Source organism: Oryctolagus cuniculus, chromosome 12 (assembly GCF_964237555.1).
Source record: "Oryctolagus cuniculus chromosome 12, mOryCun1.1, whole genome shotgun sequence".
Taxonomy (NCBI): Eukaryota; Metazoa; Chordata; class Mammalia; order Lagomorpha; family Leporidae; genus Oryctolagus; species Oryctolagus cuniculus.
Window position 1 is genome coordinate 59,640,526 of NC_091443.1, and position 17,500 is coordinate 59,658,025.

A 17,500-nucleotide genomic window follows, 5' to 3' on the forward strand; every position below is an offset into this window, starting at 1 on the left:
CTTTCTCCCTCTGCTTCTTCTTTCTTCTTCTTCTTCTGGTAAACAGTGGCAACATACTGTGGCTTATATTCTGACACTTTCTTCCCCTTCACAGCAGCGACCTGGCTGGCCTTTTGCAATGAAATTCAATGCACATGGCTCCACAGTCAAATCATCAAATTTCCCTGTGTGTATATTAGAGTTTTGTAATGTGTTTCCATTATGAAACAATGCGGGGATAATTGTCTTTGGTAGCAATTAGCTAACAGGTTTGTTCAGTGCTATTGGCAGAGGCATCCATCATTCCCCTCCCCGACCACACTTTTTGTCTAGTGTGGACTATGGAGATCAATAGAATTCTATATAGGGGAAATCACCTCAGCTTTAATGAGCTGCAAGTCTCAGTCAGTGCTGGTTTGTATTGTTAATTTTTGCCTTTTTAAAATTTGAAATCAGGCAAAAAAAAATCCTATTCCTTTGGTATTGAAGAATATTACATTGGTACTATGGCTTTGACTAGATCAGTGCTCATTTTAAATGGGTTTTCCTCCTATGAAATGGTATAGTTAATAGCATGGGACATATAAGTCAAGTGATTTCATCAACATATACTTTAGTAGCATCCATTTTGAAGGAGTACTGTTGGTTTTTCTGTGGGATAGTTTTTTTTTTAAAGAATTGTGTACAAGGGTCTTCTAAATATTCATGGAAAATGTATATTATGAAAAAAGCTATGTATTCATTTCCATTTTTTTTTCACCAGAATAAGCATCCTTTAATGCACCCTTGTACTTTCTGCTCAGTGACTCAGTAGTGTAAAAGAACCCAAGGGGCACTTGTGAGAACAGTTTTGTGGTACTGATTTTGTTATTGCCCCATAATAAATAATGTTTTTACAGTTTTTTAGTCTACTTTCATGTTGTGCTATTGCTTAGTCTTATGATAAAACTGATGTCGATAATATATGTATTATTTTTATTTGACCTACATGTGATCTGAGTTTCAGAGAGGATAAGTGATTTGGCCAAAGTTCTATAATTATAACTAAATAAAACAGGCCTTGGAGCCCAGATTCCAAATTAATTCAGTTAAACACTACATTTTCTTTCATTTTTTATTAAAGGAAAAGCTTTTTATTATTATTTTATTTGAAGAGGAGTTAGAGTGAAGGAGAGACAGAGAGAGATCATCCATCTGCTTGTTCACTCCCCAAGTGCCGGCAATGGCTGGGGCTGGGCCAGGCAGAATCTAGAAGCCTGGAACTCCATCCAAGTCTCATGCATGGGTGGCAGGGGCTCAAGCCTTTGAGCCATCATCTGCTGCTTTCTCAGACACATGAGCATGGGGATAGATTGGAAGTGGGGCAGCTGGAACTCAACCTGGCATCCATATGGGATGCCAGTGTCACAGGTGGCAACTTAACCTGCTATGCCACAATGCTGGCCCCTGAACAGTGTGTTTTAAAAACATATTTATTTATTTGAAAGGCAGAACAACAGGAAGGTGGGGGAGGGGGAGAGATGGATAGGAAGAGAGGGAGGGATGAGAGGAGGGAGAGAGAGAGATCTCTTCCATCTGTTGCTTCACTCCCCAGATAACTGCAGCAGCCAAGTCTGGGCCAGGCTAAAGCCAGGAACTCCATCCTGGTTTCCCTCATAAGTGGCAGGGGCCCAAGAATTGGGCCATTTTCACTGCCTTTCTAGGCACATTAGCAGGAAGCTTAGATTGGAAGTGGAATAAGTGGGACTCTAACTAATAAAAGATGCTGGCATCATAAGCGGCTGCTTAACCCACTGCACCACAGTGGCCCCAGTTTAATCTTTTGTTTCTCCTCCCAAATTAGTCTCTCTCTCTCTCTCTCTATATATATATATATAGAGAGAGAGAGAGAGAGAGAGAGACCTTGTTCTGGCTTTTTTTTTTTTTTTTCTTTATGAAATCCAGGTGGAGGTTGAAGTTGTGTTTTTTTTGCAGAAGAGTAGTTACCATTTCTGTGACCTTCTGTGGCCTCAGGATAACCTAGGGAATTAGGTAGAGCTTTCAAGAGCAGCATACAGGTTAGTGGATTGACAGTAAAGGACATGGTACTCATGGCAGTACTGGCACTCAGATTCAAGGCTTCCAGCTCCTTCTATTGCACTATGGTGAAGAAAGTAGCAGTTAGAATAATTGTTGGGAAAATGCTGTCAGAAAAGGATTGTAGGCTTCCCTGTCACATTACAGACCTGGGCAAAAGCAGGAGATGAAGAGCTCTTTAGTTATCATGCCATCAGTCTGAGTGATTGAGTCTTTCCCCACATAGCAGGCTTCCTTCCTAGCATAGGATATTAGGATATTACCAACAGCATTTTGATTAACGAGGAATAGTAGGTAGATTGTATTTGAGTCCTTTTTCTTAAAATGAGCTCTTATATTTTGAACAAATCCTGTAATTATCAAAATACATTTTTCTTTTTTATGTTGTGTTTTCTAATTGTGCAGAGGAAAATTACAACTGGAAATTGATGACCAGTTACAGATTGAGTTGCAAAGAAATCCTGAATTTTAATTCCATGCTCTATAATCTACTGCCCAGGTGTCACTTTCCCCCTGTTTTACAAAGAGAATGCCAGATATTTTACCTCTTTTTATTATTTGATATCCCCTGATTTAGCACAAGTCATACTCCCTGTTAAGTCTCATATGTTAAATGTGTTAGTGAGTGAATGAGAAAATGAGTGTTTCACACTTAATAACTGTGTCTTTCTATTAAGAGTCACCCTACATAGAACTCTGTTAGTTAGGCCGGCACCGAGGTTCAATAGGCTAATCTTCTGCCTGTGGCGCCGGCACCCCAGGTTCTAGTCCCGGTCGGGGCTCCAGATTCTGTCCCGGTTGCCCCTCTTCCAGGCCAGCTCTCTGCTGTGGCCCAGGAAGTGCAGTGGAGGATGGCCCAAGTCCTTGGGCCCTGCACCCCATGGAAGACCAGGAGAAGCACCTGGCTCCTGGCTTCGGATCATAGTGGTGCGCCGGCTGCAGCCCACCAGCCACAGCGGCCATTGGAGGGTGAACCAATGGCAAAGGAAGACCTTTCTCCCTCTCTCTCTCTCTCTCTCTCTCTCTGTCCACTCTGCCTGTCCAAAAAACAAACAAACAAACAAAAAACTCTGTTAGTGAAGATTTTCCTAAATTGAGCAGTTATGAAGTTGAAAATGTGATTAAAAGGGAGGAGATTATCAAAAAAATGTATAAACTAAGTGTGTTGATATTCCTTTAGTCTGTATCTAAGGTCAGCTAAAATTTTTTTGAAGAACCAATGAGAAGAGCTCAGTCCTCATTAATAACTGATGGCTTTGTTTATTTCTTAAAGATTTTTTGTTGCTTTTATTTTTTTCCCCAAATAACACTATATTTTCCATGGTTTTGAGATAGATCACAGTTAGCCGATCAGTTAAAAATGAACACTATTGTTGGATGTAATTATCAGTAAAAATGAATGTTTTTGTATTATTCCTCTATGTTTTCTTAATAGGATGTGTTCTTACATGTATGTAAGTCCCTAATAATTCTCCCCACTAAGTTTATTAATTTTTGTTCTTACTTTTTCAATTAGCTTAATTTCAGTTTTCTGACAAACTGGTTAGGGGTCTTAGCAGTGTGTAAATCTATCCGTACAGAGGAAAAGAATCTTTAAAACTCTAGATTTAATAGAAGGAAGTGTGAGAAAGCATCCAGTAGGTGTGAGAAGCTGATTAGACTTTGAGCAGTCCTTTACTAACAACACTGGAATATCGATTCCTTTGTGTTCTTCATTCTTCTGCAGTTTGTCAAGAGCTATTTGAACACTAACTAATTTCTGTGTACTATAGAAGACAGAAAGGAATAAAAGCCATCAAAAAACTCAGTTTTGTGGAATGTGTGAAACATGTCCATAATAATTCTAATTCTGTCTGTGCCTTTAGATGTAAATCAAACTGAAAGAAGTCAAAGGAGAGATATGTTTTGGTTTGTAGAATTAGAGGAGGTTTTGTGGATTGGGAGTGGCTGCAGGATAAGAAAATTTAAGATAGAACAAAGGAAGGAAAATGGGAAAGCATGAGCTGCTTAGGAACAGTCTAGATTTGTTAGCTAAAAGCTTGTACTTGTATGTACAATCATGGTAGAAATTAAAGTTGGACAGAATCAGTTGGGATCATATAATGGAAGATAATAAATTCCAAAACCTAGGCATTTATTCATTATTTTTAGAGTCTGCTTTTCATTCTATTATTATTTTTTAAAAAGGTTAATTGGTACTTATTTGAAAGGCAGAGAGAGAAAGAGAGAGAAATCTTACATTTGCTGGTTCACACCCAAATGCCCATAATAGCTAGGGTTGGACCACACCAAAACCAGGAGCCAGGAACTCTTCCTATACCTACCAAGTAGGTGACAGGGATTCAAGAACTTGAGTGATCATCTGTTACCTTTCAGAGTGTACATTAGCAGAAAAGTGGATCAGATGTGGAGGTAGGACTCAATCCCAAGATCTCTAATATGGGATTCAAATGTCAAAGTGGCAGCTTAATCCTCTGCACTACAACTGGCCGTAGTTGTTTATATTTAAATTTGCAGGCAATTGGAAGCCATTGATGATACTGAATATCAGAGTGACATGATCAGAGCTTATACACACATGCAAACACACACACACACACACACACATATATATACATACACATATAAGTGTAGTGACAGACTCTTCAGTAAGAGTGAAAATATGAAGATTATCCTGTGCCTAAAAGTAGCAAACACTATGTGTAATTTCTAAACTTTTCTGTTACTTCATTAACCATATTGATTCAAGAAAGCATATTAGAATACCACTGAAGAGGAATTATGTTGATGTTATAAATAACTTTTAACATACTTTGAAATTAATCATGACACAGAGCTTTGTATTGTTGATAGCAGTTAACAACCAAGATTGCAACACTATGTAGAACAGATTGAAGTATAGAGATATTGGATATAGTGAGAAAGACTAATGAATAAGCTCTTGCATTTTCCTTAGCAGACTTCAGGTCTGAACTAGGGCTTAAAATGGAAGAAATGGAAAAAATAAAGTCAATAGGACACAGCTACTTATTTGATACTGACATTGAGGAAGGAAAAGGAATGTGGGATGAATCTGAGATGTCAAAGTGGACTATCTCCTACTAAGAAAAGTATGAGTTGCTTTAAATGAAGGAAGGAAAAAGTAGTTCCATAAAGTTGGAACCATCAAGTTTCTCTCTGGCAGGGTACCCCACATGCTGATTTGTGGATCATCTGTAAATGGAATGTTCTTTCTAAGACGCTTCAAATAGGAAGAGCCACTCATTCCATATGTGAACCTTCATTTGAGTCTCAATTATTCAAGTGATGAATCTTCAAGATTATTAATGATTGGCTCTCTATTTGCATGGCACCCTAACTCCTTCTGCCCCTTAAGGATAGTAAAGTAAGTATAAGGAATTAAAGCATGTTCCAGGAATGAAGGCCTCATTGAGAGGAAGCTTGCAGCTTCTCTAGCCCTCTTTAAAGAGAATGTTTCCAACTCTGTGCAAACCTCTCATTTATTGATTATACATTTATTCCGTGGGAAATATTGTTACCTTCACATTTGTACTTGGGTGCTTTTTAGTCTCTTATGTAATTTAAAACAGTAAGAAAAGGCTTAACTAGAAGACTTTGTAAGCTTCTACATCATGTTGTGTTTTCCATTTCTCAAAAATATTGTCCTTTACTGTTGAAGAACAGTCTTTTTTTCTTCATACTATTTATTGAACTCATTACTTAGTATAGAGTTAGTCTTATGGGTATAAAGTAAGCTGAAAATAGATCTTCATAAAAAGTAAGTATGGGAATAGGAGAAGAAGGAGAAAGGAGGGTAGGAAGCATGGGTGGGAGGCAGTGTGGGGTGGGAAGCATCATTGTGTTCCTAAATCTGTATATATGGAGTACATGGAATTTTTATACCTTAAATAAAATTAAAATTAAAAAAACCTCTATTTTTTACTCTGTTCTCTTCTCTGAAGCTTGTTGGTCTGACCTTGTGTAATGCAGATGAAATTCCATGGGCAGATATTTGAACTTCTTTTGGGACTCTCAGCCTTTGTCAATAAAAATTGTATGTATAGTTAAATATTTTCTTGTATCTATTTATACACTTGCTTTTTACAACTGGTGGAACGAGAAAATGACTTATTTTCACTGGCTTGAAAAAGAAGTATAAAAGCACATTCATTGCATGATAAATAATAATGATAATGATGATACAGAAAGATTTTGTCATTCAAGAGGCTCAGAATTGGAAATTAGATTCCAACTATGCTTTATATACAGAGTAGTCAGTGGTATTTAATGAACTCTCTATTATCCATGGTCATGAGTAAAAGCAGAGATTAGGTACTTGAAATTCAGAAGTAACCTACCTTGGCTATTAACATCACTGTCTTGCAGAGCTTCTTGTAAATCCTGCTAACTGTAGAAAAGTTTACTGATTAATGTTCTTTCCCTTGTATTTTTTTCAACAACTTGTGAGGAACATTTTAATATATGAAAACAAGCTGATCAATGGACAGATTGTTAGGGTGGAGGAAGATGATGATGATGAGATGGTAGTTGGAAAGGGCTGCAGATTGCAGATTAATTCATACCCTGAAGAGACACAAGGAGTCAAGAATTATGACATGTTGTTGCATGATTTGAATATAAATAACATCCACCTCCACCTCTGCACTGGAACTTTCATCCCAAGAAGGATCTGGAAGTAAAAAAAAATGGTTCATGTGTGTGTGGTGCTTATACATAGTAAATTTTCTAGTACAGTCATCCTGATTTCTTGTACATTTTTTTTTCTGTTTAAGAAAAGTGATTTTAAAAATTTACAATACACAGGTGAGCATCTGGCCTAGTGGTGAAGGTGCTGGTTAAGATGCACATATCATGCACATTGGAGTGCCTGGATTTGATTCCTAGCTCTGACCCATGAGTCCACCTACTTACTGATGTGGACCCTGGAAGGCAGTGGTGATGGTTGAAATGCTTGGGTTCCTGACTTCTGGCTTCAGTCTGCTCCAGTGCTGGCATTTGGGGATTGAAACAACAGAGTTGTGCTGATTCTGTCTCTCTCTTTCTCTTATAAAAAAAGTTTCCTATATAATGGAGTTTTCTTAGAACTTGAAAAAATACTTTCATTTATATATGTATATATTTTGTATGAATATGGATTATTGACATTTTTTGGTCACTACAGAATATTTTTTTGCAGAACCATATTGATTTTTTTTTCCTTCAGAAACACATTAACTTAGTACATGTATTTTTTATCTTTAGAGTAATAGTAGTGCCAGCGCCGTGGCTCAATAGGCTAATCCTCCGCCTTGTGGCGCCGGCACACTGGGTTCTAGTCCCGGTCGGGGCTCCAGATTCTGTCCCGGTTGCCCTTCTTCCAGGCCAGCTCTCTGCTATGGCCCGGAAGTGCAGTGGAGGATGGCCCTAGTGCTTGGGCCCTGCACCCCATGGGAGACCAGGAGAAGCACCTGGCTCCTGCCATCGGATCAGCGTGATGTGACAGCCGCGGCGGCCATTGGAGGGTGAACCAACGGCAAAACGGAAGACCTTTCTCTCTGTCTCTCTCTCTCACTGTTCACTCTGCCTGTCAAAAAAAAAAAAAAAAAAAAAAGAGTAGTAGTAGTTACTTTGGATTATAAATTTTATGAGAGTATTCCAAAAAACTTGTGAGAAAAGGCTTAAATGTATGATTTCATTTTGATGCAAAAAAATTCAGATAATATACATTTTTTGTAACACATTTTCCATGTGTAACTTTTTATTTTTCCATAAACTTTTTGAACTACTCTTGTATTTTATCCTTGTTCCAATTAAAGAACTGTTCTGTTCTTACTTTACTTCTTTTAAAAAATCAAGTTGATGGACAAGTAGACATAATTTTTGCCTAAGCCTATCAAGACACACCCAATATTTACTTGACAGTTTTATAATTATGAAATGGAATGTAGACATGGTAGAATGGAAAGTCAAGTGGCTCCCTAGCCAAATGATGAAATGCACTAGATTGAGAATTATAGTGGCTGGTATTTTCAGGAGGCTGGACAGTTGAGTGGCAACTAAATCTAGCCTCTTTGTGATTTGTCATTTCTGCAGTCTCCTGGCCTTCAGTTGTATTCCATTTCCACTAGCGCTCATGTATTCCGCTATACATACACACGAGCCAGAGAACCTGTGTTCTTAATTATGTTGTGTGTCTGTGTAGTAGATATGGGATAAATCTTGTGCTGTTTTCTCCCATTTAGTGTTAAGCATGGACACCAGTTTTGATTTTGGTGTTTAGATTTCCTTTCAGCTTACTTCATTTTTTCCATTTGTACTTTCTACAAAATATAATTAAACTTTATATTTTTATTTTTCTTCTGAGATTAGGGTACCTCATACTCCCCCATCCTGTGAGTAGTTCATCTCTTGGCTCTTCTTATATTTCTTTCACCTCATCTACTATTAGATCACCATAGGGTTTTGATGCCTCCTGTGTCCTTATTTGATTTTAGCTGATAATGGCAATTCAAAAAGGCAATACTCATATTGTCTGATACTTTGTGTAGTATATATTACATGCCAGGTACTTTTGAAGGACTCAATTAAGTGGACATTTGATCCTCAAAACTTGAGGCAAGTAGCAGTGTTTTCCCCATTGACAAGTGAAACAGTCAAATTGCTGATAATTCAGATAGTTTGCCCCAGATCACACAGTAAGTAGTGACAGTGTGATTACAGATCCCATGTTCCTAACTGTTGTGTTAAACTGCATTTTTATGGAAAAGGCATATTTCGTTAGCACAATTTTGTGTTGACACGTAACCAAATAATTTTCATGAGTCAGAAAACTTGAAGTCAATACTATAATTAACAAATGTTATTGCCTTGATACAAACTCATCAGATTTCCCAGTTTGCCCACAAGGAGGTCTTATGTTTTTGTAACTCTCCAACAGACATTTAAGTACATGCGTAATTCATTTACTTGTGTCATATCCTACAATATGTCTTTATAAAAAAGAAGTCTTAACATATAAGTGCTTAACCTTTACTTCTTAATGATGAGCTTTTAAATTGTTATTGTGCTGACATAATTAGGTGTAACGCCGAAAATGCTTTGTGTGTATAGCTATAAAAAGAAAGTAATGTGATCTAGCACTGCCAGTAAGCTGTATCTAGGAAAAAATCCTATGGAAGGTTAAAATTGAATGTGGTAACTGCAATTATCTAAAAGGAAGTCTATTACCTTATGATAAAACTGTCAAAATAATGATTGGGTACTCCCACAAATTGTACAGAGAATCAATAAAACCAATATTACGTCACGGTTTGAGAATTTAGGAATTCCACTTTCTCCTAATTCATGAGAAGATGTTAATATATTTACAAAAGTAAGCCTTTTTCCTGCTTCTTTTTGTAAGTCTTTTTTTAGAGTTAATAGATTTGCTTGAGAAGCTTGATTAAATAACATTCTTGGAAAATATGAATAGTATTTATTTATTATCCAGATAATAATATGCAAACAATATGAGCTATTTTCTTTTGCTTTCTAAGAACATAAAATACAACATTTGATAAGTAGTCAATGATTTCTACTCTATTCAGGTCCCATGCCTTGGCCTTTTCAATCATGGTTGATCTGAGATGTCCTTGCATATGAGCTAACAGGAGCTAGAGTTTGAACTTGGATCACCCAAGCCTACATGCTCCCTGCTTACTCTTGTTACGAGCCTAAAAGCAAAAGTGAACATTTGTATTTTAATGAAGCTTACCAAGCTTATTCTTGTTAAGACTGATTAAGGTGAATGTTTTATTGTCTTTACCAAGCCATCTAACCTCCAATTTTCTCACTTTTGTTTTTCAGTCTAAGAAGATATTTTATATAACTAATACAGAACTGAGTTTTTGTTGGCTTAGTGTTCCTGTCTTGATTCATCTTCCTAGCCCCAAATCCATAAATATTTGTTGATTTGAAGTAAATATTTTGTAGAGAGTGTGCATACTATTTACTTGTGACTCTGGGATTGAGACAATATTAATGAATTTTATAGATAATGCATGAAACATTTTAATAGAACTCTGTAGTTTATAAAGTTTTGATATATTTTATTCCACCTATATAAGAACCCTTTCACATAGTTAAGGCAAATGTTATTGCAGGCTTATAAATGGTAAACTGAAGTTCAGGATGATTGATGAGCCTAGTCATGGTTAGAAAGGATAAGAGCTGGGACCTGAACTTGGATCATTCAGGCCTACTTACTCTGATGCTATTCATAATTACTTTCCTGACTGTACAAATGGACAAACAAGGGGCCAGTGCTGTGGCACAGAGAGTTAATGCCCTGGCCTGAAGCGCCAGTATTCCATATGGGCACTGGTTTGAGACCCAGCTGCTCCACTTCTGATCCAGCTCTCTGCTATGGCCTGGGAAAGCAGCACAAGATGGCCCAAGTCCTTGAGTCCCTGTACCCACATGGGAGACCTGGAGGAAGCTCCTGGCTCCTGGCTTCTCGCTCCTGGCTTTGGATCGGCACAGCTCCAGCCATTGCAGCCAATTGGGGACTGAACCATCAGATAGAAGACCTCTCTCTCTCTGCCTCTCCTCTCTCTGTGTAACTCTGACTTTCAAGTAAATAAATAAATCTTAAAAAAAGGACAAACAAAACAGTGAATGAGTGAAGGAACCTAGGTCTTCTGATTTTAGAGTCTTGCTTTTATATTTATTTATTTATTTTTTGTTTATTTCAAAGGCAGAGTTATAGAAAAAGAGGGAGAGACAGAGACAGAGAGACAGAGAGATCTTCCATCCACTGGTTGACTCACCAGGTGGCCGCAATGGCTGGTGCTGGGCCAAGCTGAAGCTTGGTCCCCGGAGTTTCTTCTGAATCTCCCACATGAGTGCAAGGACCCAAGCACTCAGGCCATATTCTGCTGCTGTCCTGTATGCATTAGCAGGAAGCTAGATAGGAGAAGAGCAGCTGGTCTCGAACCAGTGCCCATATGGGACGCCAGCATCATAGACAGAGGCTTAACCTGCTACTCTACAATGCCAGCACCCTCTTCCTGTTATTTAACGAATGTGAATTAACATCATTTAGATGTTGCTGAAGTGCTTAGCTTTCACAGAAGTTTGTCTTCTTTTTGCTTAAATCTCATCTGGGGCTGGCGCTGTGGCACAGCGGGTTGGCGCCCTGGCCTGAAGCGCTGGCATCCCATATGGGTGCTGGTTCTAGTCCCGGCTGCTCCACTTCCTATCCAGCTCTCTGCTATGGCCTGGAAAAGTAGTAGAAGATGGCCCAAGTCCTTGGGCCCTTGCACCCATGTGGGAGATCCGGAGGAAGCTCCTGGCTTTGGAGGAGGCTTTGGATCAGCAAAGCTCCGGCCATTGCGGCCAATTGGGGAGTGAACCATTGGATGGAAGACCTCTCTCTCTCTCTCTCTCTCTCTCTCTCTCTCTGTGTCTCTCTTCTCTCTGTGTAACTCTTACGTTTGAATAAATAAATAAAATCTTTTAAAAAAATCTCATCTATTACAGTTTATGCATATTTCCACTTGTCGAAATGGTATCCCAATTTGATCCTAGTAGCCATCACCTTGGATAACATCTTTGGGATCTGTGGCTAACTCTTCCTTAAAATTACCTAACAACATCTTCCATTCAGTGTTGTGCAAATTAAAGATGAATTTGTAATTTGCCCAGCATGGTGCTTGGCATATTGTAGGAGCTCAAATGACAGTGAATTTTGTAGCAGTAGGTGATTATATTCCCATAAAGTTGGCATAGAAAGGGATTAATTATCTTTAGGTATTCTTGAAATTTGAATTCCCTGATGATTTGAGAGACCATCTGAAACTTCATGAAATACTTTTTTTTTTTTTTTAAGATTTATTTATTTATTTGAGAGTTAGAGTTATAGAGAGAGAGGGAGAAACAAAGAAACAGATCTTCCATCTTCTGGTTCACTCCTCAAATGCCCACAACAGCCAGAGCTGAGCCGATGCAAACCCAGGAGCCAGGAGCTTCTTCCTGGTCTCCCATGTGGGCACAGGGGCCCAAACACTTGGGCCATCTTCTACTGCCTTCTCAGGCCATTATTAGGGAGCTGGATCAGAAGAGGAGCAGCCAAGACATGAACTGGTCCCCATGTGGGATGCCAGTGCAGCAGGCGGAAACTTAGCCTTCTACTACACCACAGAGCTAGCCCTGATATACTTTTTATAATGTTCTGTATGGGGGAGAAATTAATATGGGCTTATTAATGCTTCACAGAATAGAGGCTAGCTTCAATTTCCTTAATTTTTTCTTGTTTATTTTATCATACAGTAACAAAACAACAGCATGTGTTTAGGTCTACTTTTATGGAAATTTCCTTTTTTCAGGCTTCAGTTATTACTCATATTTTATACTTTAGGAATTCTTTTTAAAAAGCACTAATTTGTGGCCGGCGCCGCGGCTCACTAGGCTAATCCTCCGCCTTGCGGCGCCGGCACACCGGGTTCTAGTCCCGGTTGGGGCGCCGGATTCTGTCCCGGTTGCCCCTCTTCCAGGCCAGCTCTCTGCTGTGGCCCAGGAAGTGCAGTGGAGGATGGCCCAAGTCCTTGGGCCCTGCACCCCATGGGAGACCAGGAGAAGCACCTGGCTCCTGGCTTCGGATCACAGTGGTGCGCCAGCCGCAGCCCACCAGCCACAGTGGCCATTGGAGGGTGAACCAATGGCAAAGGAAGACCTTTCTTTCTGTCTCTCTCTCTCTCTCACTGTCCACTCTGCCTGTCAAAAAAAAAAAATTAAAAAAAAGCACTAATTTGTTTATTTATTTGATATGCAGAGTGACAGAAAGAGATCTCCATCTGCAGGTTCACTCCCCTGTGGGCTGCCATGGCCCCAGGGCTGGACCAAGCTGGACCAAGCCAGGAGCCCAGAATTCCATCTAGGTCTCCCACATGGGTGGCAGGGGCCCACACACTTGGGCCTTCTTGTCTTGTCATCCCTGGTACATTAACTGGGAGCTGGATCAGAAACAGAGCAACCTGGATTTGAACTGTTACTCCAATATGGGATGCTGGGGTTGCAGGCATGACTTAACCCACTGCACCACAATGTGAGTCCCTACTTCAGGATTTCTTCATTGCTCTCTAAAAAGCAGCAAGAGTTGGTGAATGCAACAGGTTACATAATAAAGGTGTTACATTTCTCATGAGGTCTTTTCTGGGTGCAGCAAGTCTACTAAAAAGCTCTTCAATTTTTAAATAAAATTTTCATTTTAGAATAATTCTAGTTTTACAGAAAAGTTGCCAAGGTGGTTTAGAAATCTCCCTGTATTCATCACTTGGTTTTAGTTATGTCTGATATTACTATGTTTAATTAGTGTGATGCTGTCAACACTGAAAGACCTACATTGGTACATGATTATCAACCAAACTTCAGATGTCATTTCCAGTTTCTCCGGTTTTTCCATTAATGGCCTTCTGTTTCAGCATCCAATCCAAGATTCCACACTATATGTAGTTGGCAAGTTTCCTGTGTCTCCTCTGATATGTGGCAGTTACTCAGACTTTCCTTATTTTTCATAGCCAGGATGTTTCCAAGAAATTTATTGGTTGGATATTCCATATAATATCTTCAGTTTGTCTGTCTAATGTTTTTCTTGTGGGTTTGCAAAAATAGCACAAGAGTGAAGTTCTCTTATCAAGGGATATATGATGTCAGTATGACTTATCGTTGATTGTGTTTCTATAATCTCTTGGTTGGTGTAGTTTTTGCCAGATTTCTCCACTGTAAAGTTACTCTGGTCTTTGGAAACAAGTTACTAAATCTAGGCCACACCCAAGTTAGAGGAGTGATTAAACTCCATCTCCTGAGGGGAGGATTATTGAGATATATTATTTGGATTTCTTCAGTAAGGAAATTTTGTCTCTTCTTATTATTTATTATCATTTATATAGGGGATAGCTTCAAAAAGTTCATGGAAAATACATATTGTGAAAAAGCTATGCGTGGATTTCAGGTTTTTTTTGTGTATGAACTTTCTGAGGAACCCTCACATATGAAATCTCATATACTAATTTTCCCTCTTTTTTTAAGATTTATTATTTATTTGATGGAGCCGGCGCTGTGGTATAGCAGTTACAGCCACAGCCTGCAGTGCCAGCATCCCATATGGGCGCTGGTTCAGGTTCTGGCTGCTCCACTTCCGATCTAGTGCTCTACTATGGCCTGGGATAGCAGTAGAAGATGGCCCAAGTCCTTGGGCCCCTGCACCTCTTGTGGGAGATCCGGAGGAAGCTCCTGGCTCCTGGCTTTGGATCAGCAAAGCTCTGGTCATTGCAGCCAATTGGGAAGTGAACCAGCGAATGGAAGACCCCCACCCCCCTCCTCTCCTCTCTCTGTGTAACTCTAACTTTCAAATTAAAAAAAAAAAAAAGATTTATTTATTTATTTGAGAAGCAGAGTTACAGACAGTGAGAGGGAGAGACAGAGAGACAGGTCTTCCATCCACTGATTCTTTCCCCAGATGGCCCCAACAGCCTGAGCAGGGCTGATCTGAAGGCAGGAACCAGGAGCTTCTCCTGGGTCTCTCATGTTGGGTACAGGGGCCCCAGCACTTGGGCCATCTGCCACTGTTTTCCTAGACCATTAGCAGGCAGCTGGTTTGGAAGTGAGGCAGGCAAGACTCAAATCAGCATCCATATGAGATGCCAATGCTGCAGGCAGAGGCTTAACCTACTATGCCACAGTGCTGGCTCCTTATATACTACTTTTCTTAATTTGGGTTATAATACCACTAGACAACTTTTATTTAGATTTAGAAGTTAGATTGTGTCACACATTTTAATCCTTTCTTTTACTTCCATACCCACTCTTCTCTCTGTTATGCATGCAGTGAACAAACATATGTCCTTGTCTATCATTCATATCAGTGATCAGACTAAACAGAAGTTTCAAGTAAAGCTCCTTTGCATAAAGACTGATAAAATCCTTTGCGTTATATACTCCTCTAAAAGGGCCTTCAATGCTATAATAAGTATCAAAAGGTAATTTTCTCAGGCTCACCTAAATTTGGACTAGGTTGTGATATTTATTTGTTTATTGCTTTGTTTTGCATATCAACTAGTTTTAGTAATTTGAGGCAATACCTTTTGAAATGGAGAAAGCAAATAAAAGTGATTTCTTCTTAAAAAATAAACCCAATTTGGACTCTTTTCCATTTTTCAGTCACTACTCCTCTATAAATTATCAAAAATTCTAGATAATCAGTAATTACCTTTGTCTACAAGTTATTGGGTAGGTAGAGGATTCTATTGCCTGTTTATTTTACTTGTTTTTGAATTATTTCTTGTTTCAATCTTGGTTTTCTGTGTTTTCATAGTCACTATTTAGTTTCAGACTATTGATGAATATTTGGTAAAAAAATGAGGTAGTATGGTTTAAGAATATTTCTTTAGGTAATATTTTGTGTACTTATTGCTTCAGTTTAGACCAAGCCTTTTTAATCATATGGACAAAATGCTAATAAATAACAGAGAAAAGAGTGTGTTGTGTTTAACTGTCAGTTGAGAACACTGTGGTTACAATTTGAAACAGAAAAACTTATTCTCACCATTTAATACCCAACAGCATTTCATTTCTCTTGTTTTTTGTTGTTGTTGTTGTTGTTTGTTTTTATTTTTGTTTTTGTTTTGTTTTTTTGTTTTTTGGTCTGTAGTCACATCTGAAAGAAGTAAATGTGAAAAATCCCTGAATTATCTGTGAAAGGTAAAAGTGAGAACATTAATGTATGGCTTTATTTTGACATATGAAGCAACAGATCATCTTCCCATTCCAGTGCATGGTACAGGGAAATCTAGGAGGAGGAAGTAGGCTGCACCATTCACAAAACCATTCATCTGTCAGGTGCTTCTTGAGTCGGCACTGGCATTGGCAGTGTTCTTTGTATGTGACTGCTTGCCTGGCTTTTTGCTTGGAAAGTAGAAAACCATATCTTTTGCAGAAATATGAAAGGCAGAAGGACAGGGGAAAATGAAGTTTGCATATGGATAAGACAAGGGGCAGCTATTGTGTATACAGTCCGTTGTATTAATTTCTTTTTGATCACTCTGACATATTATGTGTGCTTTACTTTCTTTTGTTTACCAAACGTGACCTCCTGTCTCCAGGGAGCCAGGTCTCCTGACTGAGTCAGGTTAGCTGCCTTCCGGAGGCAGATGCTGTACAAGGAAAGGATGAGATGCTCAGGGTCATGTGTTTAACTTGGATCACAATACCTCTCAGCAGACTTACTACACAGTCCCTTCTTGAGCAGACCATGTGGTCACAGTTGGGCAGATGGGATTGAGATCATGTGTCAGGGATTCAATTTTGGATGATTTTATTATTAATGTGGATGATTTTTATGGCACTGTCCCTCTCACAGTTGACTTCTTTTGAAAATTTTTTTGTGCCTATATCAGATATGTTTGACACCTCTAAAAGTTGAACCTACTCTTTTGTAGTCCTCATTGAATCAAAGTGAAATCACCTTTGGGACCAGAAGAACTTTAGGATGTGCCATTCTTGATTTCTCATAAGGGACAATCATATAAACTATTTTAACTATCTCATCTTTTTATGTTTTTATACTTGTTTGACCTTGGCAGTATGGCCATTTTTCCCTTTCAGGAATTAAAATAGTGTAGGCAGAATTCTGAATTATTCAAAATGTCACCTTGTTTTGGCATGAAAAATGGAACATTGTTAAAGTTTATCAATCTAAATTTTCAAGATTTCACTTGACTTTTATTTAGTCACGGGGTGAGGGGAAAACAAAAATTTTTAGTACTGTTTCTCTCTCTTTTTTAAGATTTATTTACTTATTTGGAAGACAGAATTAGAGGGAGGGAGGAAGGGAGAGAGGGGGCGAGAGAGAGAGAGAGAGAGAGAGAGAGAGAGAGAGTCTTCCATCCTCTAATTCACTCCCTAGAGGGCTGCAGTGATCAAAGCTGGGCCAATCCCATGCCAGGAGCCAGGAGCCAGGAGCTTCTTCTGGGTCTCCTATGTGGGTGCAGGGGCCCAGGGACTTGGGCCATCTTCTACTGCTTTCCCAGGCCACAGCAGAGAGCTGGATGGGAAGTAGAGCAGCCGGGACTAGAACCAGCACCCATGGGACTAGAACCAGCACCCATATGGGATGGGGGTGCTTCAGGCCAGGGCACTAACCCACTGTGCCACAGCTCCGGCCCCATACTGTTTTTCTTTAATGCTGTATTCTCTAACATGCCCTGAAGCTTTCCTACCCACCCCCTCCCCCCAATCTTACTTAGTTAAAAAGTAAACTTGAGATTTTAAACTTTTGGAATACTTACACTTTTTCATTGTAATATCAAGAGATCAGTTATCAATGTGAATTTCCTCTTCCATTCAGCAGTTAAAATATATTGAGTACCTCCATGTGCCAGATACTACTGTATGACTTTTGAAGACACCA

At 39.1% G+C, this 17,500-nt stretch overlaps 1 protein-coding gene across 6 annotated transcripts in view; it reads left to right on the forward strand.

The window, feature by feature from the left end:
• Positions 1–17,500, forward strand: part of CDIN1 (CDAN1 interacting nuclease 1) — a 241,380-nt gene that overhangs the window by 73,422 nt on the left and 150,458 nt on the right. The gene's annotated exons all lie outside the window — the stretch shown is intronic.